This window comes from Engraulis encrasicolus, chromosome 6 (assembly GCF_034702125.1).
Source record: "Engraulis encrasicolus isolate BLACKSEA-1 chromosome 6, IST_EnEncr_1.0, whole genome shotgun sequence".
NCBI classification, from domain to species: Eukaryota; Metazoa; Chordata; class Actinopteri; order Clupeiformes; family Engraulidae; genus Engraulis; species Engraulis encrasicolus.
In genome coordinates, this window is record NC_085862.1 from 48,638,360 (window position 1) to 48,665,179 (window position 26,820).

Consider the following 26,820-nt stretch of genomic DNA (forward strand, 5'->3'; position numbering starts at 1 on the left):
AGAAACTTATTCATGCCTTTGTCACCAGTAGGATAGACTACTGCAATGCTCTTTTCTCTGGTCTCCCAAAAAAATTAATTGACAAATTGCAACTCATTCAAAATTCTGCGGCAAGAATCCTAACAAGAACCAGAATGAGAGAGCACATCTCTCCTGTCTTGGCAGACCTGCACTGGTTACCTGTCTCATACAGAATCGACTTTAAGATTCTGCTCACAGTATTTAAAGCATTAAATGGACTTGCCCCTAGCTATATCTCAGACATGCTCTCTTTTTATGCCCCTGCTCGAGCTCTCAGGTCCACTGATGCCAAGCTGCTAAGGACCCCCACCCCCCCGCAGAAGAAGATCGGCGACGCCGCGTTTGCCTGCTATGCGCCCAAGAGATGGAACACCCTCCCCATCGAGATCCGATCAGCCACCTCCGTCGACTCCTTTAAGAAGCAGCTGAAGACCCACCTCTTCATCCTTGCCAACTCCTAGCTGCCAAGACGTCATAGTGTCCCAGCCGCCACAGCGCCCTTACCACTCGCAATCCAGCCCTGGCAGGGGGCTCCCCTAGGTGGCCGCTGGTCTCTGCCTGAGGTTTCTTCCTGACTACAGGGGGTCTTTTTTCTCAGACCTCACTGAGCTTTTTTTCCCCCTCACAAACTATGAATCAAGCGAAAGGGAGTTTATCCTCACCCCTGATGCCACCAGGGGCCGCACCTGAGCGCCCAATCTCTGTGTGACTATCTATGACTTATGATAGGCCCAGCCACTATGGACCTTACACATCTAAGAATCCTGGTCCTAACCTACGTTGACCTTATGACTCTACATTCTCTGTCTATCTCTTCTTCCTCTGCCTTCCTGCTTTTTCTGCCTCTCCTCTATACCTCTCCTTTTAAATCTATCTCTCCTCTCCTTTTAAATCTATCTCTAACAATGTTTTTTCCCATTTGTTAAGCACTTTGAGTTACATGCCTTGTATGACACAGTGCTATACAAATACAATTATTATTATTATTATTATTATATCCCTGTCTATTTATTCCTTTCGATGTATGGTTACTGTTACTATACAATGTTTTTACATCTAATACACTACATGTAAATCAATTCATTCATGTATACAAAAATAAACACACAGTGCATTAATCCTGATCACCAAACCCATACAAATAGGATGCTGTTTCAAGAAAAAAAGTACACTTTGCCAATGTGCTACAAGGAATACTTAAACAAATGAGTACAACACAAGGAGTACACAAATTATAGTAATCCCTTCATGCCCTTTGAAATCAAAACTATGCTTTAAAAAAGTGAGCACAAACCAGTGGAAATAGTACAATTGCTTGATTGGCCATTTTCAGAGAACATGGATTTTTCAGACGTATTGTATCAGGTAAGTTGTGAAGCTGTAATTTGAGATGAGTGCAGAAGAAGGGGAGAAAAGAATGGACGAGAGAAGGTGAAAGACGAAAAGAGAACGAGAGAGACGGAGAGAAAGTGCGCCCGAGAGAAAGACTGACAGGCGGGAGGGGGAGTTGGTGAGGGATATAGAGAGAGAGAATAGAGAAACAGAAAAAAGGGAGAGAGAGAGATAACAATGCCGAGAGTAAAAGAGAAATGTGCAGTATGCATGAAGAGTGCTATAGTGGGATGCCCAGCTAGTCCTCCAGCAGTGGGGTATGTCTCTTCTCTCTTCACACCCAGGCTCCTCGCTTTCCTGATTGCGCCTCACCGGCTCCTTGCTAATAGGACGGCGGATTTTAAGTTGGAAGTAATGGTTTTCACTGAACCAACAGGGATTTAGACAGGCAAAATGCTCCATCGATTCAGCCTCATTAAAACTGGGAAAAAGTCTGAGCCTAATCCTGCTTCAGGAACAAATTTATTTTGGAGGAGAGTTCAATTTTCCCCTAGTAGAGAGAATCTCTGATGTGATGGGAGCAGTCACACCTGAGCTACAATGACTCCTGACTAACACTGGCATTTCTAAATACTCAGACTGGTGTCCATGGATCTCATTCCTAACAAAGACCTCATTATAAGGCATCTGTGACTATGAGGCTATGAAGGGGAAAAATAATCATAAAAAAGATTACAATAATAAAAAAGATTACAACAAAAACATGTGCTCTTGTGCTTGGTTCTCAAACGTACGTTATCAAGGTCAGTTTAAGCGTTTCGGTATTTGCACAGATTGCACCATGTTTCACTGATCTATGGCGAAACAGAAGGATTCAGAACACAATCAAGAAAATTAATTCTTAAAAAGAAAACTATTCAAACATTCTGATGACAAAATCATGATAAAGCCCAAAACAAAACAAAAGAAAATCGCAAGCATGGAGGGCTGCTGGGAATGGATGGGCTTTGTTTTCCAAAAACACATGAATGGCACTAAAATGAATTATGGAGGAATAATTTGACGGCAGGCAGTGAAGCAGTTTACAGGAGCCCAATAAAAAAATACAGCATCCCCATGTGGCTTCTGCTCGTACAACATCCCCATATTTTTTTCCAGTTTAAATAATCATTGTTTTGGTGAAAAAAATATAGGCCTAAACAAAAGCAAAATAAAATGTAGCCCTTCTAACAACCCCAATCATGACTCTCTGTAAGGTAAGCAACCTGAAAAATGTATTATAATTTAGTTGCCCTCCTTACTAAGGAACATTTGTGCAAATTCTTTCTTCATTTTGTTTTTCCTCAAACAGGTGAGAGAAAAAAAACACAGGTCTGAAATACAGCAGTTGCGTGTTTGCGTGTTTCACGCTGGGAGTAGAGGGAAGTGCTGTGCTAAAATGTTAAAATCTTCAGGGAAACATCCAGAAACACTCTCCACACTCTCTGAATCACTAATCGCTCAGCCTGCATCGTTTTATTTTCCTCAAAACTTGGGAACCATAAACAACTTCCCCAGCAAATAGCTTTTATCTATGTTATGCTCAAAATTCACACGCCACATCTGTAGACACCCCCCTCCCCCCTCCTCCCCCGTCCTCTCACCACTCCCAAAGTGTACTCAGACGCATTTCATGCCTGTGGACAAAACAAAAACAGAGCAGAGGAACCTGGGAGTGAAGTGTTAGTATGCACGCTCCCACATTCTCTCAGAAGTCTGAGGCAGGTTGAGTGTGCCGTGCGTGCATCACTTTGTTGTGGTGTCCTCACAAAGGTAATATGGACTAACACCGCTTGCTCCTGGCCTTAACGTTTTAATACCTCAGGAACGGGGAGAGCTTTCACCAGGACTGCTACAGGTAGCTGCAACAAGCATGATTCATGTGGTCAGTAAAATATAAACCCTGTATCTTTGGTCTCCATCTGGTGTGTGGCAAACGTGCAGTGCATGCTCGAGCCAAAGGATACTGTGTTTCTCCTCTCTAATCCGCAGTCTGTGTGTGCATGTGTGTGTGTGTGTGTGTGTGTGTGTGTGTGTGTGTGTGTGTGTGTGTGTGTGTGTGTGTGTGTGTGTGTGTGTGTGTGTGTGTGTGTGCGTGTGTGCATGTGTGTGTGTGCGTGCGTGCGTGCGTGGCCTCTGTTCAAGGTGTACAAATGTGCAGGATAGTGGCAGATGTCAAACCCTGAATGCATCTAAAACAGGGTCCAATGAAAACCACCTCCTCTGCAACGCCCCACACTTTTCTGATCAGTAGACCACAAAGATTTGGCTAAATATATAAGTCATTTTACTGACTATATCTTGAGATTAATCACAGAAAAGGAAGGTGAGATACAGCATGGCAACTTGATCTTCATTCTGCATGTGAACATTCCAAAATCAATTAAAACTATACAAGGCCAATCTGTACACATTCATGAGATTGATGAGTTATTTCTTTCTTTTAACAAGGATATGAACTTTACCAGGACAAACAGATAAATGAATTGTTATTTTCTTTAACAACCTATAATATTTTATGAACAAGAGGAATCTTTTATAACCTCGTTAATGCAGCCCAATTTTGCACAAATAACCATGATGGCGTACCCAGCATGGCAATGGATCACTACAAACAAAATGTCATCCTCTTTCATCTACGGTAAGCTGCACATGAAGCGACATCTTTGCTCATTGATGCAACACAGTTCTCACCACATTATACAAGACTTGGCGAGGATGTTCAGAAGCACTGACTGGCTGATTGACATGTTCTAACACCCGTTCTGTATATTATAACCCTACACGCTGCATGATCAAGCCAGCGTAAATACTGTGGGCTCTGGAATTTAAATTTAATAAATGTTGTCTTTTAAAATGCTGTCATTGCCATTTTTATCTTCATCTTTATTTTCTGGACACTATTAAATTACTGAGTAAACAAACTGCACAGAGCACACGATGTAATCCATGCGGGTTGTTCAAAACTTACCATTGAGCATTTTGCAAGTGATTAATATTCTGCAAAGATGGAAATAAATAACGGGGGAGAGATGAGTAGTTGGGAAAAGCAAGGCAAACAGAGCAGAGGCACGTTGGCTGAGCCCAGCCCAGGGGGTACAACAAGAGAGGGAATTCTCAGCCTTATAGAACCCATGCTCCAAGGGTGTTCAACGGAGGCAAGGGCTGCTTGGATCAATACAGCCAACAGACCCCAAGATAAGCCTTTCATTACTTCACTGTAATGGGAACTACCAACTCAATGCCACACAGCATATACGACCCATTTGGTCTACTGAAACTGAGCAAAGACAAGTGGTGTTCTTTTCTTCTTTCCCTTGGCTATGGGTTGGTCTTTAACGGAAGTTTAACATTTGGATCGCCCTTGAGCCGCTCTTCTTTCAGAGACCACACTGCAAATAAAGCGTACTGTAAGCCTACACTGAAAAAGTTTGCTAACATTCTATGAGCTTTTTAAGATGTTCAAAACACAGAAGATGCAGTATCACTTAGGCCTACTGACAATTGATCTGTGGTCATTCACACACTAAATTACCCTGTGAACTACTACTATCACAAAGGACATGTAATGAAACAAGGAAAAAAGAACAAGCAACAACAACAAAAATCAGGCTGCAGAATGTTGATTGACTCAGCCTACATTATGAAGCGGTTCTGAGGAATATGGGCCCAAGTTATTCCTTTTAAACACTTAAAAAATGATGGCCAGCAGCATAGCAGTAGCCTCGTGCGCCATCCTACGTACTTCCGCCAAGAGACTTCAGCGGTTGGATTTGGCCAGCCAACCCTCCCCAGAAAACAGACAATAAGCGAAGGGACAGGTTGGTGGGGGAAAAGGGTGAGGGCGCTTATGAAGATGAAGTAAAACGCCTGCGCTATGTTGTTGTTGAGTAACTGTCAGGGATTGGGTGCAAGAACTGAGTGCAAACTTCCTGCTTCTTGCAATTACGTCAGATCAAACAACATCCAGACCATGAATACGAAATGAAATGGTAGTATTATGGAATGGTCAGGACCAGGCTAGCATAGCAGATGCCAGGGGCCTGTAGAACAGGACTGGACCTGTAACCTGACTCTCGTCAGCTAGTATGTTTCGACTTCATCCTCATGCATCCTTCATGCTCCTGATCAAAAATCTTCTCATGTGATTGGATAAACAACCTGTCCTCATCCTTACTGGCATGCCACTTCAGGCACACGTTGAACTCGACCCGTGATGCAGCTGAGGACATGTGCATCAAAAGACAACTTAAAGACTCAAATAAGTGGTTTCATAACTAACCAAAAATACTGCAATGCTGGTTGCAATATTCGTTTTCACATTAAAAATCCATGGGTAAGAAAAATAAGAAAGTTAAACGGGTAATTTAGATAGCTGGAGAAGCAGCTGAGAGAGAAATCGAGACTATATAAAGGATTGTTTTGAATAACTGTTCCACAAGACGTATGATTATGAATAAAAAAAGAGGAAGCATTTACCAGCATGATTTGAAAGGCAAGGATGTTTTTGACCTTTCAGAAACTGATATAAGTATGCAATATTCGCAACAGACACTTTAAACTGAGTTAACTGTCCATTAAAATAAATGAACACAGAAAACAAGATAATGCACTTCTCAGACGAAACCTAAACACCCATTTGAGGAGGCTCTTCAACATAAGTGAAATAGCAACATAACATACTTTCTTTCGATATTGAAGGCAAAGGCTGGGAAACAATAACACAGCTCATTAAATTACATATGCTGCAGCTGACCTCTGGCTGACCTCTCTGCCACTGCCTCTTCACCATGTGGATAACGCTCTCTCCAGTCCGTAACATCTCTTGTTCATGCATAAATGCATCTGACCTCTCATTCTAACTCAAATCAGTGACTATTTGACAAGGGCACTGTAGCATTGATATTCAGATCCAATTAAATTACAGTATTGGGTAACACTTCCAAATAAGGGGCCATAATTAACAGTCAAGTAGCTACAACCTAATACTTAAGTAAGGGTTAATAATCATTACTTAATGCCACATTAGACACATATTAATTGTTATTAATGCATTAGTAAGCAGTTACTTAACTATTAGATAACTATTACCTTGTGTTACAAGTTAATAACATATTATTATTTAACTAATAGATAAGTAAGGGCACAGTTAATAGTTAAGTAGCTATCAGGTCATACTTAACTAAGGACCAAAAGTAACACTTACTTAATACAAAAGCAACGCATAACTAATGGTTATATAATACATAAATATTGGGTTTTGGGACCCTTATATTAGAGTTGGCTGTGGATAACTAATGGTTAATTAATAGATAGATAATGGTGTTTGGGACCCTTATATTAGAGTTGGCTGCGGATAACTAATGGTTAATTAATCGATAGATATTGGTGTTTGGGACCCTTATAATAGAGTTGGCTGAGCATACCTAATAGTTAAGTAATTAATCTACTGTGACATCTAGTTTTCACTCGTTCAAATCACTGTAATAGTGGCAACAGGAGCCATTATATAGCAAGGATTGGACATACACTTCTCAATGATGGTGGGATGATGAGATGTAATTTTTTCATGTACCACTTATTAAATTTTTATGGTAAAAACCCTACAATAAATGCAGAACATTATGAAGAGTAACAGTTTTGAAGCGAAACTAAACCATTCCTTTGTGATAATTAGGTTAATGTTTGAGAATATTAGCTCCAAGAAGAGCAGTGCATGATGGGTACGCAATCTATAGACAACAATAATTCGGTATTATTTAATCATTAGATATGCCTTACTTTTGTATTAAGTAAGTGTTAATTAAGGTCCTTAGTTAAGTATGACCTAATAGCTACTTAACTATTAACTGTACCCTTACTTATCTATTAGTTAAATAAGTATATGCTATGAACTTGAGACACATGGTAATAGTTAATAATTAAGTAACTGCTTACTAATGTTTAACATGTGAATTAATAACAGTTTATATGTGTCTAATGTGGCATTAAGTAGTGATTATTTACTGTTACTAAAGTATTAGGTTATAGCTAATTTGCTGTTAATTATGTTAATTATAATTATATATATGGCCCCTTACCATGTGTCTCAAGTTAATAGCATATGATTATTTAACTAATAGATAAGTGAGGGTACAGTTAATACTTAAGTACCTATTAGGTCATACTTAACTAAGGACCTTAATTAACACTTACTTAATACAAAAGTAAGGCATATCTAATGATTAAATAATACCGAATTATTGTTGTCTATAGATTGCGTACCCATCATGCACTGCTCTTCTTGGAGCTAATATTCTCAAACATTAACCTAATTATCACAAAGGAATCGTTTAGTTTCGCCTCAAAACTATTACTCTTCATAATGTTCTGCATTTATTGTAGGGTTTTTACCGTTAAAACTAATAAGTGGTACATGAAAAAATTACATCACATCACCCCACCATCATTGAGAAGTGTACGTCCAATCCTTGCTATATAATGGCTCCTGTTGCCACTATTACAGTGATTTGAACGAGTGAAAACTAGATGTCACAGTAGATTAATTATTTGACTATTAGGTATGCTCAGCCAACTCTATTATAAGGGTCCCAAACACCAATATCTATTGATTAATTAACCATTAGTTATCCGCAGCCAACTCTAATATAAGGGTCCCAAATATCAATATCTATCTATTAATTAACCATTAGTTATCCTCAGCCAACTCTAATATAAGGGTCCCAAAACCCAATATTTATGTATATAATTTAACCATTAGTTATGCCTTGCTTTTGTATTAAGTAAGTGTTAATTTTGGTCCTTAGTTAAGTATGAACTGATAGCTACTTAACTATTAACTGTGCCCTTACTTATCTATTAGTTAAATAATAATATGCTATTAACTTGTAACACAAGGTAATAGTTATCTAATAGTTAAGTAACTGCTTACTAATGTTCAACATAGGCATTAATAACAATTAATATGTGTCTAATGTGGCATTAAATAATGATTATTAACCCTTACTTAAGTATTAGGTTGTAGCTACTTTACTGTTAATTATGACCCCTTATTTGGAAGTGTTACCCAGTATTGTTTTTCTTCCCCTTCGTTTTCACGATCGGCTTTTCCCACCGTCCACCAAGGCAGTTTAATACGAACGAAAACTTGGAACTGTAGAACAGCAAAGTCTACCTCAAGCAAGATCTCACAAGTCAAGGACAATGGTACAAAAGATTGCACTATAAACAATGTAAAGACTTTCAAATTAAAATTCTGAATGAAGAAGCCCAATGTTTAACATCTCACATGTTCAAACATGACTCAAATACCTGTGACATACAGAAAGACAATGAATAAATGAAGCGAAGGACAGCACTCTTCAGATTTCTTCTTTGTTTATTCGCCCACAAACGTTTCGGGCAGAGCCCTTCTTAAGCGTGTAATGGCGTTTGTACCCATAAGTAGGTGTGCCCTAAAATAGGGTGTACACCTGTGACCAGCACCCAGTTAAGAATTGTTAAGTAGCCTATTTAGGCGATAGTGTGAGCGTGTCTTCTCCACTTTTTGACATACAGAAAGACAGACAGCAACAGTATATTGATACCCTACCCCTAAATTACTTGACTATACATTCATGAGGTATGGGTTTGCTAGGTAGGCTCGCCAAAGTACATCAGCATTTGCGCTCTGCCAGTCACTGAATTTTGTGACATTAATTCATAGAAAAAAACCTACTTGGTTATCTGAGTAAATGGGGTCTGCTGTGCACATTACGGTGTCTCTACTGAATAGAGGAGAACATTTACCTATTTTTAGAATCTGAAAACCACTTCTAATGCACACACCAGACGCTACACCAACAAATGTGCCTGCTTCCAAAATGGAACAGCATGTGGAAAAATGAGAGTAAATGGGAAATCCACTGAAATAGAAGACGATTATGATTGAATGTGTTTTTACATTGCTTACCTTGAACAAAGAAATGGAAGAAAAGGTATATGGAGAACGTGAAAGTATTACAACTTCAGACGTTGATGACTTTGACTTTGTTGTGTGAACTCTGCAACCACAAAAGCGCGAAATGGACTTTTCCTCAGCATGTGATTCTATTAATGAAATACACCAATATATCTACCTAATCTGCTAGTAATGCATGCACCTAAATAACATTTTCAACAACCACTTTCTCTACAAAGCGACCTGAAAAGTCCTAAAAACAATAGTGCCGTATATACACATATACCTGTACTGTAATGCACGCGCAGCACTTTCGAAAACTGTTTGGAGAAAACAAACACTGTAGCCTAATGGGTTTCTATTCTCTTGAACATTGCACGGGAGGAGGAGGAAGAGGAAGGGAAGCGTATTAATTAATTATTACAGAGACGCCATCCTTGGAGAGGCTCTATATCTTTAATCCTCAATCTTAGAAACGAGGTAATTTAGGAGAGCAATGTCCTGTTACCATTGTTGACGCGAAACAAAAAAAATGGATTCTTAATGGGAACAGCTGTCCCTCACTTGCCGAACGGTGAAGACTGTTGTGTCTACTACACACTACAGCACAGTCTTAAACTGGGCTAGGATTCATGATTGGGTCTTGCAAAACAGGTGCCATTTTCAGGGTAACAATATTTGCTCAGGGACTGGAGGTGTGGAGGGGAGAAAAAAAAGGCTGCATATTAGGTTATGCTCACTCCAATCTACGCTTCTCTGATAACCATTACTCTCTGTGGAAATAACCGCATAGCCTTTTTGTATTATCCATTACACAGCAAGGCGATGCATTCATTGAGATGTATGTGAACCATGTGTCACATCTATTTTACCAGTGCAGTGTGTGAATTAAATATATATTTCTGCACATGTTATGTGATACACTTTGCCTTGGCACTTGAATTAGATTGTAGCCCCACATGACTGTGCTCCATGTGGACATCATTCAGGGTCAAACAGTTTTCCCATCCGAACCTTCATGATGATTTCCATATTTATCATTTCACATTCACCAAGTATCGGTGACACTTCTTTTTCGTTCCCAGAGAATGTGTAATTGTATTGTGTCTTCTCAATATTCAGTATGGAAACAGGCTGTCCTCTCAACAAGAACCAAAAGGGAGCCAATGCATTATCTTTTTAGTTAGGTATATACTGTAGAGACTGACTACTGCGTGAATGTGCATGGCATACAACTGAAAATCTGTTAACTGTCATGTATTGTTATACTGTAACTGTTGAATTGTGAGCTCAAGTGCAATTGGTTGAAGAAAAAAAAACAAATGACACATTCATATTATCTCCAATAAACCATTTTACAGGTGTGTATCTACTACTTATTTGTAGTCTACACCAAATGAAGAAAGCTAAAAGAAAAAAAAGCTAGTTCTGAGGATAGGAACCTTCTGCGGAGATTGAATTGTCATTCTATGGCCTTCTTGAGTATGATGCAAGGAGCTGGGTTCACTCAGTCCGTTGTGTATTATTTTCCCCAGTTCTGTCAAACTCTTGTCGAGTATGAGTATTTTCTTCCCCATCTTTTCATGTACATCCAGATATGATACAGCTCGAGGGTCTGACTGGGCCTGTCAAGGACATTCACCCCTGTATTCCCTTGCCTTTCTGCAAGGGGTCACTGTCTTGTTGGAAGGTGAACCTCTGACCCATTCTAACTTGCTATCTTGTGTTTTAATGCAGAACTGTTACAAGCCCATGAGCTTACAGCTCATACATGGATTGTGCTACACAAATAGACACAATCTGATAATGTTTCTTTTACACCTTCAGTGTCAATACTGATTATTTTATGGCTAGCTGATGTCAACCTTAACACATAACAGTAACACTTCAATGGTCCTTTGAAAGTGTAGTTTTAAAGTATAACTATGTCAACAAAAAATAGAACAAAGCAAAACAAAACATGGAGGAATGCTGACATACAGTGCCCTCCATAATTATTGGCACCCCTGGTTAAGATGTGTTTTTTAGCTTCCAATTATTTTATTTTTTTTCTAAATAATATGGGACCTTAATGGAAAAAAAGAGAAAAATCCAACCTTCAATACAAGTGCATTTATTCAGTGAGGAAAAAATCCCACATAAAGAAATAATTATTTGACATCAAATAATGTGTGTCACAATTATTAGCACCCCTGGTGTTAATATTTTGTACAACCCCCTTTTGCCAACAAAACAGCACCTAATCTTCTCCTATAATGTTTCACAAGATGGGAAAAGACAGAAAGAGGGATCTTCAGCCATTCCTCTTTGCAGAATCTCTCTAAATCATCCAGAGACCTGGGTCCTCTCCTCTGTACTCTCCTCTTCAGCTCACCCCACAGGTTCTCAATGGGGTTGAGGTCAGGGGACTGAGATGGCCATGGGAGGAGCTTGATTTTGTGTCTGGTGAACCATTTCTGTGTAGATTTGGCCATATGTTTAGGGGCATTGTCTTGCTGAAAGACCCAGTGACGACCCAGCTTCAGCTTTCGGGCAGAGGGCAACAGATTTTGATTTTAAATGTCCTGGTATTTCAAAGCATTCATGATGCCATGCACCCTAACAAGGTTCCCAGGGCCTTTGGAAGCGAAACAGCCCCACAGCATCACTGACCCACCCCCATACTTCACAGTGGGTATGAGGTGCTTTTCAGCATGCGCATCTTTCGTGGTACGCCAGACCCACTTAGAGTGTTTGTTGCCAAAAAGCTCAATCTTGGTCTCATCTGACCAAAGCACACGGTCCCAGTTGAAGCCCCAATACCGCTTGGCGAACTCCAGACGCTTGCGTTTATGATTGTGAGTGAGGAAAGGTTGTCTCCGTGCATGCCTCCCAAACAGCTTGTTGGCGTGTAGACAGCGCCTGATGGTTGATTTGGAGACTTTGTGACCCCAGGATGCTACCATTTGTTGTAATTCTGTAACAGTGAGCTTTGGAGATCTTTTGATTTCTCTTACCATCCTCCTCAATGTGCCTGGTGGCAAAATAAACATGGGTCCTCGTCTAGGCTTGTTTACCACTGTTCCAGTTGTTTTGAACTTCTTAATTATTCCTCTCACAGTGGATATGGGCAGCTTCAGTTGAGTGGCAATCTTCTTGTAGCCTCTGCCTGACCTGTGAAGGTCGACGCACATCTGCCTCACTTGTATGCTGTGTTCCTTTGTCTTTCCCATGTTTAAGAGTGGATAAGAGAAATGGCCTCGGTGTCACGTCATGTTTATACCCCAGGGAAACAGGAAGTGATGAATTACTAATTAAATGTTCCTACATACTCTGGTAAACTTTGTAAACTACTGTAGAAATGACAGAAATGCTTCAATTATATTTATTTCCTGGGAATTGTTAAGGGTGCCAATAATTGTGGAACAGGTGATTTAATGAAAAATAATTATTTTTTAGTCAGGGATTTTTTTATTTTCTTACAATTCATTTGAGTTGAAGGCTACATTTTCCTACAATTTTCAGTGTGACAGTATTCTTCTGCAATAAACACTGAATTTATTTTAAGGCTTTTAACACCTCTCAACCAGGGGTGCCAATAATTGTGGAGGGCACTGTATTTGTAGAAAAGGATCATGAGACAGTAAAACACACTGACAACAGAGACCATTGGTAACCAAGGTGTTAGGCAAGGTTGTTTATTCCATGGGGCATATGGTAGATGATACAGAGGAGTTTAAGGGTGCCACTTTAGAAGAAGCACTGCATGATGGTACAAAAAAAGCAACCAGGGGTGTTGTTCAGGGGGTAAAGTGTGACCAGGGCCCCATGTATATGGGGGGCCCACACACAGTAGTGTTTATGAGGATATGAAGCTGTGGGGTTCCATTGGAGCTGATTGTGCTGTACTGTAGGGCCTAAAATTTGCTGCTATGCCCCTGAATGCAAAAAAAGATAATCTGAAAATGGAAATAAATCCTTAGATGGAAAACGCTTCATGTGACCATGGTGTTGGGCTAAGCGCATGTTCCTTGAGTACATGAGAAAACGGCAACATGTGTGAGTGAGGCCCGAGCTGCTGGTGGTGCGCACTGTGAACGGCTGGGGATCAGTCTGAGGAAAGAGCTGTCGCCATGTCCCCTCATGCTTGAGAAGTGGGAATGGTATTCCATTAGTTGACGTTAGTGTGTTCGACTGGAAAAGGACGTCACATCACCTCAGATGTATCACTTCACTTGGCTTCACTTCACACATGTTACTTATGGTGAAGGAGTCACAGCATGTACAGTACACCCGTGCACTTAATATAACGCCTGCTAATGTCGTGTGGCAGCCAGAACAGATGCAAATGGATTTCTAAATCTAGATGTGTTGAGGTTTAACTTCAATTTCGATCCCATTTGGGTGATATGTTTTACCTTACGTAATCCCCTGTGTAGGCAAACAAGGTTATGGGAGTAATTCTGTTTTAGCACGGCACAACATATTTTGGATTAGAAAAGTGTTCATTTAATGATAGCTTTATGCAAATCACACAAAAAATACATATGAGCGCACGCATCTACCGTACCAAACTCTTACTTTAAATAGTGTCCTTTGCTAGGCTGCAAAAAAAATGGTTTACAACTCTGTATATGGAATTAGCGGAATCTTTGGGTCCTGTCACATTGGTCAATCTGCTGTATGTGGTGAGTAGAGCCTCAACGTGCATGAAAAAGGGAAGTCTTTCTAAATATAGCTGAAGAGGTGGAAATCACCAAGGGTCTGGGAATTGCTGTGGCAAGTACCAGCCGGTATGGGGAAAAAATGTGAATATTGTTACCAGGACTGGGATGGGATGGGTTTAGAGGCCGGAAAATGGTGACTTTTACATATCCATCTCAATTATTATCTACAGTATATAATGTTGTATTGCCTATATTTTACATTGCTTCTGTACAATGGTCTATTTCTTGCCCAGGGACTACAAGGAATAGCAAAGTATTAAAAACCAGGTCCAAATGAACTCTTGTTTAGGTTGCAGTATACCGTCCCTCTCAAGTCAGCCAAGCTTGTCCCCTCTAAATAGCCTCTGTTTTTAAAACTTTAAATGTCAGTTTCTTCCGTACTTCCAAACTTTTGGTATTAGCATAATGAGTATTAAACTGAAAAATATGAAAATGCAGTATCGTTCTACGATACGTATGTTGTAATCTTGGTGTTGAAAACAGACTGGCTTGTTTAACTTGGAAATTTTCTCATAAATGCACATGTCTATAAATCCCCTGGAAACTAATAATTTGCAGCTAAGAAATATTTAAAATCAGCAACTGCAGAACATTTTACATGTAAATACATGCACCAGTTTACTGAATATGCATTCTTTTTCCCACATTATGGCTGTTAGAAATGTCAGAAATCCCACAGGAAACAGCATTTACAGCTACAGTATAGTACGTGTTATGGGAAATGTAAATCATATTATTGTAAATGCTGTGTACTGATAATAAAATGACAGTACCACATTAAGAGTGTGAATTAGGGAGCTGTGTTTCATGTGGACACACAATTCACTAACTCTCACAGCCAACCCACTCAGCTTTCCTACTGTGTTCATTGCCCATCTGTCTTGAAGCCACATGGTGCAAACTTCCTGGTAATAACCGACCATACAGAATACACAAACAGCAAAATATATTGATCAAGAAATCTCAGCTGAGCTTTACAATGCACTTGTAGCAGGTTGGTGATTCTATCTCCACGTCCCTGCTGGGAGACAGTGACAGATGTTGGGTGACTGTAGTGACAGGAGAGATGTCTCTTGCCATCAATAACACATGTGTCTTCTGCAATTTGTTGCAACCAACTCTGTCACAATGCCCCTCTTTCATCAGTCTAATTGTCATGGTTACTTTTCACTAGTCCTCTGCTGGCTACTAAACAATTACGTGTCATGTTTTCTGGCGGAAATGCCTCTCTGGTTGACCTTTAATGTGTTCGATAACATAGGTCCTCCAGAATCGCTGGACCAGGACACCTGAAAATTCACTTTCTTAATGATGATTGCTTTTTAACGATCACTTAATGACACTTTCTGCCCACGGAGTCACCAACTGGGGATGACACTAAACTCACAGACCATGTGGCAGACATCATTAAACAGACCCAAAAGTCAGATAGATTTTCGACCCACTGACTCGACAGTGAGATATTGCCAAACTCACTTCCGAGCTGTTTCACCTAAATGCCCTGCTTATTATATTATTGTTCTCAGAGTCCACCTGCAATGAACAGTGGTTACTGTTTGTCAAGACTGATTGCAGTCTTTTTCTGTCTAAACAGAGCTGCTGTGCTTGATTGTAGCATATACCAATACATCTACACCTCTCTTTACAGTTTCTCCCACTCCTACAGGTTAAACGTGTGGACTTTGAACACTGGCTGGCTGCTATACAAAGTTATTTCTCCTGGGAACACCTGTCACCAATAAAGGAGCCTTTATGTGATACCTGGGACCTACACACTTAAATGTCATGCTTTTATTGTTTTGTTTGCAATAAATAATAGCCAGGAGTCAGGACGCCGGGAGAAAAATCAATGCAAGTGTACCATTAGGGTGATTAATTAGTGGACTACGGAAGCCCAAAGGACCCAAACTGGGCCAGGCATAGTAGTTGAAGTGAAAAGAAATCCCGCACACTGTCCGTTCCACCAACAAACTTTAATACAACGTTTCGGTCATCCGACCTTCTTCAGGTAAAGTTCAGGTAAACTTTACCTGAAGAAGGTCGGATGACCGAAACGTTGTATTAAAGTTTGTTGGTGGAACGGACAGTGTGCGGGATTTCTTTTCACTTCATTGACAACCCGGCTGGGATAACATCCTACGCACCTGCCCAACTACAGAGGTGTGCAAAAGCGTCTATTGAACTGGGCCAGGCATAGTAGTACAATACGCTAACAGCACAGACACTCCACTTGCAAAATGGACTCGTGAACTTCACGTTCAGAGTTTGTGAGGGGCATCAATTCTTGTCAAGCGCAGATACTGATTGTGGTGAAACCCATTACACAAACATTCTACACAATCAACTTTGTATGTAAACATCTAAAAAGAAAAAGAAGACAGAGAGAAACAAGATACATAGGCCCTGCCGTGGCCAACCGTGGCCAGCCGTGGAAATACATAGATTCAGAGGGCATGAGTGAACCCTGCACAGCAGATGTCGTCCTAACACTCCATCCGTGCTGGCGGTCCCCTGCCTGGCCAGATCTGTATTCTTCGCTAGTGTCTGTCCGCTTGGCTGTCCTGGAGCATGCCAGTAAATCCTACCGCCACACTGCCACTGCCACGGCTCTAATCTCCAGGACCACAAAATGCAAAGAAGAAAAAAATGAATTTAAGACCAGAGGGGCTTGGGGCTAGCTGCGACAGTAAATTCGAGCCCCAGTGAAAATTATTCCCCACTTGCTGGGGCTAAACTGTGGCCATGTCTCCTAGGAAATATAAGGCGGGGCAAAGGGCCTGCAGGAGAGGGGTGGAGAGGGCAGACAACAGCTCAACATGAGTGGGGCTGGAAAAGAGTAAATAACCATAAGCAGAGCAAAGCAGGAGCATTTCTCTCCCTCTCTCTCCTTTTTCTTCCTCTCTCTCTCCAGCTCTCAAAAGGAACTAGCTATTTATTTGCAGCGCAAAGCAGAAAATGAAAAAAAAAACTGGTCAGTAGTGTTAGGCCTAAATCGTCTGTGTTTCTACTGAACTTGAAACGTTCTTGCAGTTTATACTGCGAGTCTGATATTTGTAGCTTGTGTTATGTGTGATTCATAGCAGTATGCTTTTGATACTGCACCACTATCAGATATTTGTGCATACAGTACACACAGTGTAGTACACTCTGCAAGAACTTTATATAGTAAGGAACATCAGAGACACCAGAAGTACACTTCAGATGTATATTTCCCCTCCCACAGTTATTTGTGACCCACACTAAAATAATGTTTAATTCTGAAGGCCAGGAATGTGCATTTTTGAGATTGTATCAAAATATTCTAAAAAATACCACTGTCCTCCTGACAGCCTAAAATAAGAGTGGCTATTTCTATGTGGTTCACCCTCATCAAAAATGTGATTTTGTCACCTTTGTTGACATTGAGTTTCCTCTCTACAGAGACACACATACATGTAGGTGTATGTCCACCACCAACATTCATATCACTGTCGGACTCAGAGATTATGTCATTTTTTTTACCCATCTCGATCCATATACTGCCATGATGCGTATTACGCAACCAACTGCCTCCACAAGTTCAGGTATGCTCTAGAGTCAAAGAGCTCCAACTAAAGAGCTTGGTAAGGCTATGAGGACTTTAATATAGAGTAGAAGTAGAGAGCAAAGTGCAGCATCCACAACTCTAATAACGACACTACAGTGCTTTGGCCATACATGGGGAGTGAAATGAGGGCTGGCAAGCAGCCATTTTTATAGCACAAGGAAATGTCACTCCTCAGCTGCCACCATTACGGTACCGTCATGACCTTCTGTTTCTCAGACCCCTTGCAATGACTGCCACTTCTGCTCATTACCTTGACGCCAGCAGACAGGAGTGAGGGTGTGCGTGTGTGTGTGTGTGTGTGTGTGTGTGTGTGTGTGTGTGTGTGTGCGTGTGTGTGCATGCGTGCGTGCGTGCATGCGTGTGTCTGTGTGTGTGTGAGTGTGTGCGTGTGTGTGTGCATGCATGCTTGCCTATTCTTCCTGAAGGGAACTCTTACACACAGTGCTGTACAGTACTAAAAAGGTTACAATGTGTGAGTTGGTGGGGATATTTTTGGGTAGTGATATTCAATTCTGAGGCCCTAAAAGACAATGTTCTCCATTTAACACATGTGTGTGTGTACCCATTACAATTGAACAATTGGGAGAGAGAAAGAGAGAACCTTGTAATGTGAAGACAATGCCACTCGAAGCACCTGGAGAGCAGATTGAACAACGGCAATAACGCAAAGCAAACAGGGCAGTACGCAATGTAGGCAAGGTAGCATAACAGTGCTAACATACAGGCAAAGCGAGCACTACTACAGCCTTATTTCCAGTTATCATGATTACACAATGACATACCGGTAGAGAGTTACATTTGCATAATATTACTGACTGAGGCCAGTCATTGCCATGCTGAATGCAAAATTTGCCCGCGCATGAAAAGGGAAACTGATTGCCTAACAGCTGTTGCAGAGGGCCAATTTAAGTGTGAATGTTATCTTCCAACATTTGCGGAAAAAATAACCCCCCAGTACAGGAAGTGAAGAGAGAGGGGGGAACATGATAATGGAAGTTGGATGCATACGCAAATTCCCCATTTACAGTGTTCAGTTTTGCTACTAAAATGATCTGACTGATATTTACACAAGGCTGTGAATTTCTTTTCCTCGTGTGGTTGAGTGATGTTCATCGTACACTGCCCACGAAAACCAAACAGACACAAACAAGCATATAAAAGAGCGATAACATCAAGACGACAACTACAAAAATCAGACATTGTGGTGAGCATGCAAACATGCTCTGAGAGAAACAAGGTTTAAAATTAGGTTTCATGGGACTAATGTGACCTTTCTGAATCGGAACACCTGTAGAAGCAAAGCCAGTTCCTTGATGTTAAGTCAACACATCTCACCACTAGGCATTGCACCTTCAGCAGAAGGCGTAATTAACGTTTCACTCCCTACTCAGTTTTATATCAAGAATATAAAAATCACACACCTCCAATTGTTGCCCACTGGCTTACAGATCATTGGATGCCCAGCTAACAAGTAATTTCTATTACCTCTAGAGCAGTGTTTCTCAACTGGTGGGTCGCAACCCAAAAGTGGGTCGCGGAGGGGTCATGGGTGGGTCGTGGAGCCTTGGTGTAAAAAAATGCAATTCTAAAAAAAAAAAAATCCAACTTTTCCTGCAACAATTTACAACAATTTTCATCTGTCATCATAGATACAATCTGAATGTTTATGCGAGATAGATAGCGTGCAACCAGTCATTCGAGTCTTGGTTACATTTTGAGAATTGCATTGAATTGACTTGAACGCTAAAAAAATTGGGTCTCGACCGAATGAGAGTGGAAAATGGTGGGTCCCAAGACTGTTCCAGTTGAGAACCACTGCTCTAGAGCACTAACTGTACGGACAGATAGCAGACGTTGAACACGTGGAAAACCGTGGAAGTAAAATTACTTGGGTTTTTCACGTGTCAAATTTGACTTTGTATGGAAGAGCAAGAGGCGCAGCCGGCAAAAGCTGCAAAAGTGTTTCTAGCGTCGAGGGCATCAAAAGCGTTAAAAGAGAAGTTGAAGTTCAGCGGTAAATATGTAATGAGCTTGGCGGCAGCAGGTGGCAGCCAATGGAATGTTTACATTTTTCTAAACCCGAGATTCAGTTGGTCGCTCTCAGGTTGAATCTTCCGCCGCATTCATCGCCCCTGATATGTGCTTTCCAGACGGGACTCGGCAGTGTTTGAGCTCTTTCATCGCCCACTGCCTGTTAGGGTGCTCTGTCCCTTTTTTACCTCAAGGGGTCACTGTTGAACACTTACCTGCCTTGTTTGTTTTGGTTTTTGTGACATGTGCTTGATCTTGTGTTTTGGTTTGCCATGTGCTCCATGCCACACCCTTCTTTTGTGTTTCCCTCCATTTTTGTTTCTCACCACCTGTGGTTAATGAGTTTTCGTCATGTGACCAATTAGTTGGTGTATTTAAGTTCTGATTTTCTGTTTGTTGGCCGCTGAGACTTTGTCGACTCCACACGGCCATGGTGAGCGCTTTTGAATTTTTTGACAAACTTCTGTATTCTTGGACTTTGCTGCTCGTAGTTTTTGATGTTTTGATTTTTAAAGTGCTTTTTGGTTGCCAAGCAATTTTTCTAATTTTGGATTTTCTGTTTTTTCCCTCGGTTTTTGCTGAACTGATTTTTGGACTCTGTTGTGGATCTTCTGAGTTTTTGTGGAATAAACAAGACAACATTTTTGATTTGAACCTCTGCATTTGAGTCTGAACTTTATCTGGACCATAGCACAGTGGTTAGCACTCCAGCCTGCCAAGCCAGCGACCGGGGTTCAATCCCAGAGTCAGATCTGACAGAAAGTCTCAGCCATGTCAGAACCAGCGGAGGTTCCCCAGCATGTATCGGACTATGAAAAGTTGATGGCCACGCTCTCCACCTTCGGCGCAACCATGGACACACATGGCCGTGCATTGACCAACCAACAACAGGCACTGGCTCGTCATGACGAGATGCTGCAACAGATAGCAACTGCTCTTCAACAACTGACCACAACGCTTCCTCCAAGTCAACCAGCTCCTGCCACTGAAGCTCAAGCCACTTCCTCGCAAGCTCAAGCCGCTCCAGCTCAAGCTGTTCAAGGTGCAGACCCCCAACGCCACCCTCAATCGACTCCTGAACCACGACTCCCAGCGCCCCAACGCTATGATGGCAAGCAGGGTGAGTGCCGGGAATTCATTACTCAGTGCCAGCTCACCTTTGAACTGCAGCCTACCACCTATCCATCAGACAGGGCCAGAATAGCCTATGTCATAACTCTGCTAGTTGACAAGGCCAGAGCATGGGCAACCTCCATCTGGCAGCGACAGGGCCCAGAGTGCTCCGACTTCAAGAAATTCACTGAAGAAATGCTCCGAGTCTTTGACCAGTCCGTTGCCAGTACCGAGGCAGCCAAACGACTCATGTACATCCAGCAGGGCAAGAACAGTGTTGCTGACTATGCCGTCTCCTTCCGGACCCTGGCTGCTGTGAGCGATTGGAATGAGCCTGCACTGGTGTCTGCATTCCATCATGGACTGTCAGATCGCGTCAAAGATGGCCTGGCCGCGGTGGGGTGCCCCTCCAACCTGGAGTCCTTGATTTCGCATGCCATTCGACTTGACAATCGGCTCAGAGAACGTCAACGTGATGTGACATCCACCTGCAAAACCCCAGATGCAGCTGCTCAAACTTGGTTCCCGAGCTCCACTTCACAGATCTCAGATCCGACTGAGCCTATGCAAATCGGACGCACCCGATTGTCAACATCTGAGAAGGAGCGCCGATGGAGGGAGAAGTGCTGCCTCTACTGCGGAAAGAATACACACTTCAGAGCCTCCTGCCCAGAGCTATCCGGAAAAAGACCTTCCCATCCAGCCGAGGGAGGGTTGTGACGGGAGCTACCCTGTCTCCCGAGTTTCCAGGCCAAGGAGTCTACCTCCCGGTTTCCATCTCCTGGGGCGAAGGCACTCATACCGGCCAGGCATTGGTGGACTCTGGCGCTGCTGGGAACTTCATTGACGTCAACTTTGCCCTAAGACTCAAGATACCACTCGTTCCTCTGAAAGTGCCCCTCTCGGTGACTGCTCTGGATGGTCAGGCCCTGGGTGATGGCAAAGTCACCCAAACAACTGCCCCTCTTCGTCTACTGTCTGAAGCCCATCGAGAAGAGATTTCCCTGCATCTCATCCATTCACCTGAGTTCCCTGTTGTCCTGGGCAGTCCTTGGCTAACTCTCCATAACCCTCACATCGATTGGGTCACCGGCCGCATTCTTGAATGGGGACCTACCTGCCATGCTACCTGCCTCTTTGCTAATCCTCCAGTGATTCCTACCGAGCCCCTGGACCCTGCCGAGTTGTCTCAAGTTCCCTCTGAGTACTGGGATTTGAAAGAGGTCTTCAGTAAAAGCAGAGCAGCTTCTTTACCTCCCCACCGTCACTATGACTGCGCAATCGACCTTCTTCCTGGCACTACTCCACCCCGTGGTCGAATCTTTTCCCTCTCACTGCCTGAACACAAAGCTATGGAAGAATACATCAATGATGCACTGTCCTCTGGATTCATCAGGCCGTCCACTTCTCCTGCTGGAGCAGGATTTTTCTTCATTGGCGAGAAAGATGGCAGCCTGCGCCCCTGTATTGACTACCGGGGCCTGAACAAAGTCACCATCCGAAATCGCTACCCACTACCACTGATGTCCACCGCCTATGATCTGCTACAGGGGGCCACTGTGTTTTCTAAACTGGATCTGCGCAACGCCTACCACCTGGTTCGCATCCGACAAGGTGATGAGTGGAAAACAGCCTTCAATACACCATCTGGACATTATGAATACCAAGTTATGCCATTTGGATTAACCAATGCTCCAGCTGTCTTCCAGGCACTCATAAATGACGTACTAAGGGACATGATAAACCGCTTTGTTTTCGTTTACCTTGACGACATTTTGATATTCTCTAAGTCACTACAAGAACACCACCATCATGTCCGGAGCGTTCTCCAGAGGCTGTTGAAGAATCATCTCTACGTTAAGGCACCCAAGTGCGAATTCCATGTTTCCCAAACCTCTTTCCTTGGATTCATACTGGGGAAAGGACAGATTCAGATGGATCCAAGCAAAACCAGAGCGGTGCAAAATTGGCCTACACCTAAGTCAATCAAGGAGGTCCAACAATTCCTGGGGTTTGCAAATTTTTATCGAAAGTTCATCAGAAACTTCAGCACAGTGGCGGCACCAATCTCAGCGCTAACAAGGAAGACGGGCACATCTTTTCTCTGGACACCTGAGGCTGAGAAAGCTTTTAAGAACCTCAAACTCCGCTTCACCTCTGCACCAGTCCTGGTACTCCCTGACCCTTCGTTGCCATTCGTGGTGGAGATGGATGCGTCGAACATTGGCGTTGGGGCAGTCCTCTCCCAGCGGTCCAGTGGCAAACTGCACCCATGTGCTTACTTTTCACGTCGTCTGAGCCCCACTGAATCCCGCTACGATGTGGGTGACCGAGAACTGCTTGCAGTGAAGATGGCTCTGGATGAGTGGAGACATTGGCTGGAGGGAGCCCAGCATCCGTTTCTTGTGTGGACCGACCATAAAGACCTGGAGTATCTCAAGCAAGCCAAGCGACTGAACCCTCGGCAAGCACGGTGGGCCTTGTTCTTCAGCCGCTTTGACTATACACTCTCTTACCGCCCAGGTTCAAAAAACACCAAGCCGGATGCTCTGTCGAGGCTGTTCTCCGCACCTGGGGAGGAGAGAGAGGTAGCCACAATCATCCCGGCCTCACGGATTGTGGCTCCGGTCCGCTGGGGTGTTGAGAGAGAGGTGAGGCAGGCTCAGCGACAAGAACCGGACCCTGGAACCGGTCCTCCGGGCCTACTCTATGTGCCTCTACGGGTACGGCCCAAAGTTCTCCAGTGGGGGCACTCGTCCCATCTCACGGCTCACCCGGGGTCTAAAAGGACCTTTGAGTTCCTCCAGAGAAGGTTCTGGTGGCCGGACATGGAACAGGACGTGAGGACCTTTGCGATGGCCTGCCCAGTCTGTACGCAGAGCAAAACTCCTCGCCAGCTTCCTCAAGGCCTGCTCCGCCCTCTGCCCATCCCGAGGCGGCCGTGGTCCCATGTGTCTGCAGACTTCGTCACTGGTCTCCCAAAGTCCGAAGGTAATACTGTCATTTTTGTAGTCATCGACAGGTTCTCTAAAGCCTGCCGATTTATTCCTCTGCCTAAATTACCTTCTGCCTTTGAAACTGCTTCTCTAATCTTTACCCATGTCTTCCGAGTCTTCGGGCTTCCCCAGGACATTGTGTCGGACCGGGGACCACAGTTCACATCCCAGGTGTGGCGGGCGTTCTGCAGACTCTTGGGGGCCACGGCCAGCCTCTCCTCGGGCTTCCACCCTCAGTCGAACGGGCAAACGGAGAGGCTCAATCAAGACCTGGAGACAACCCTGAGGATTCTGGCGAGGGACAATCCAGCGTCCTGGTGTTCCTGGCTGCCGTGGGCGGAATACGCTCACAACACCCTGCAATCGTCGGCAACGGGGATGTCGCCCTTCCAGTGCCAGTTCGGCTTCCAACCCCCGCTGTTTCCAGAGCAGGAGGTCGATGCTGGGGTTCCTTCTGTCCAACATCACATGCGGCGCTGCCGGAGGGTGTGAAACAAGACCCGCCGAGCGCTGTTGTGGAGCTCCAGGTCCGCCCAGACCCAGGCCAACCGTCGCCGGCGGCCGGCCCAGCATTTCCGCCCAGGCCAAAGGGTATGGCTGTCCTCCAAAGACCTGCCCCTGCGCGTGGAGTCCCGGAAGCTGGCTCCTCGCTTCGTCGGCCCTTTTAAGGTGATTCGTAGGGTCAACCCGGTCGCCTATCGGCTCCAGTTGCCCCGGTCCCTCAGGATTCACCCCACTTTTCATGTTTCCCTCTTGCGCCCTGTCCTATCCTCCCCTCATGCGCCTGCCCCCAAGGCCCCGCCTCCCCCCCGTGTCATCGGTGGTGGGCCGGTTTTCACTGTCCGCCGGCTCATCGACTCCCGCCGTGTCCGTGGGGGGCTCCAGTACTTGGTTGACTGGGAGGGCTACGGCCCAGAGGAGCGCTCTTGGGTCCCAGCCCGGAACATTGTGGACAAGACTCTTTGTACAGACTTTCATCGCACCCACCCTGACCGTCCACAGAACGTCCGGAGACGTTCTTAGAGGGGGGGTCCTGTTAGGGTGCTCTGTCCCTTTTTGACCTCAAGGGGTCACTGTTGAACACTTACCTGCCTTGTTTGTTTTGGTTTTTGTGTTTGATCTTGTGTTTTGGTTTGCCATGTGCTCCATGCCACACCCTTCTTTTGTGTTTCCCTCCATTTTTGTTTCTCACCACCTGTGGTTAATGAGTTTTCGTCATGTGACCAATTAGTTGGTGTATTTAAGTTCTGATTTTCTGTTTGTTGGCCGCTGAGACTTTGTCAACTCCACACGGCCATGGTGAGCGCTTTTGAATTTTTTGACAAACTTCTGTGTTCTTGGACTTTGCTGCTCGTAGTTTTTGATGTTTTGATTTTTAAAGTGCTTTTTGGTTGCCAAGCAATTTTTCTAATTTTGGATTTTCTGTTTTTTCCCTCGGTTTTTGCTGAACTGATTTTTGGACTCTGTTGTGGATCTTCTGAGTTTTTGTGGAATAAACAAGACAACATTTTTGATTTGAACCTCTGCATTTGAGTCTGAACTTTATCTGGACCATAGCACAGTGGTTAGCACTCCAGCCTGCCAAGCCAGCGACCCGGGTTCAATCCCCGAGTCAGATCTAACACTGCCTGTCCCTATAACACTGTACACATTGCTGAACCTTCTCACAGCTATACGTACAGCAACATGAAAAGGCTCATCAAAACATCATCACAGCCATACTTGAATGTGAACAAAAGTTCAGCTGCCATAAGCTTTAAACAACTCGGCCATGTAAAATATTTAGTTCTGCATCACTACCTCAACCATGGGAATCTGATGTGAGAAACTCCATTGGCGAGTCCAGCATTCACACAAAGAGAATTATTAATAAAAGATGAAACGAAAAGTGTTTAACTGCTTTAACCTCATTGCATTATGCAACTGCAAAGGCGTAGCACCTTCTTTTTTTCGGGTATTGTTTCATTAAAAAGGCAATTAAGTATAATGGGATCTTCAAACTCCATCTGGGAAAAAAAAGAGTTGGGTAGCAGACATCCTCTTAAATTTATAGAATCCCTATAGGCTGACCTTGGAATCAATACCTAGTCGCTCTAATGGAGAAGTGAGTTTGCCTGTTTCTTAAATGTACATGTTACCGCATTGCTTTGCTTAAAGCACGGTTTTGGTTTATCAGGGGAATAGGTCTCAGCACACATTAAAAATGAGGGAGGCCCAGGGGACAATAGGACAAGATGTTACACGTAAAATGGGAATATGCGTGTGATCATTGTGAGTGATACCACAGAGGCAAGCACACACACACATACACACGCACTTACACACACACACACATGCGCGCACACACACACACACAAACACACACACACACACACACACACACACACACACACACACACACACACACACACACACACACACACACACACACACACACACACACACACATTGACACGCACACGCGCACACGCACACACAGGACCTTTCTCTGCCTTCTCAATAATAACGGCAAGCATTGGTTCATTAAAGCCTCAAACGCGCGTCCCATTGCTGTGCCGTGTTTAAATCAATATGCAAATGACTACATTTCTATTCAGAGGCTTCTTTTGACTTCAACAAGACTTCTAAATAACCCAAGGGATGCAATCCTTTCCATGTGAATAGACCCACCTGTCATCTAAAGGAAATTAACACATAAAAAGTGTTTCAAACCATTGCTTTACTTCTCAATTGAGTTGCGTTGAGAGACACAAAAATTATAGCAGGTTCACTGTAGAAACTTAATACAATTGTGAAACGAATATGCCCTTTACTTTGAGGTACAGGAATAAGCAAAGGGAAAAAACAAAACTCAAATACACAAAAATACCAAAGCCAAATTAGGACACATGACCTAAAATGGCCTTAAAACTTTAAGCCGAACCTGCAGCATGTAGCAAGACCAAGCCCCTCACTCGACTGCCTTGTGGTCAATTAAAACCATTACAGTCTATTTTGCACTTCATTAAATAATAAAACAGATCTTTTATATATAATGAAGACCTTTTTCTCAGGCAG

General features: G+C 43.2%; 1 protein-coding gene across 1 annotated transcript in view; it reads right to left on the reverse strand.

Annotated features, from left to right (window-relative positions):
- The window catches only part of LOC134451392 (inactive N-acetylated-alpha-linked acidic dipeptidase-like protein 2), a 303,318-nt gene that overhangs the window by 141,768 nt on the left and 134,730 nt on the right, over nt 1-26,820 (reverse strand). The window lies entirely within an intron of this gene.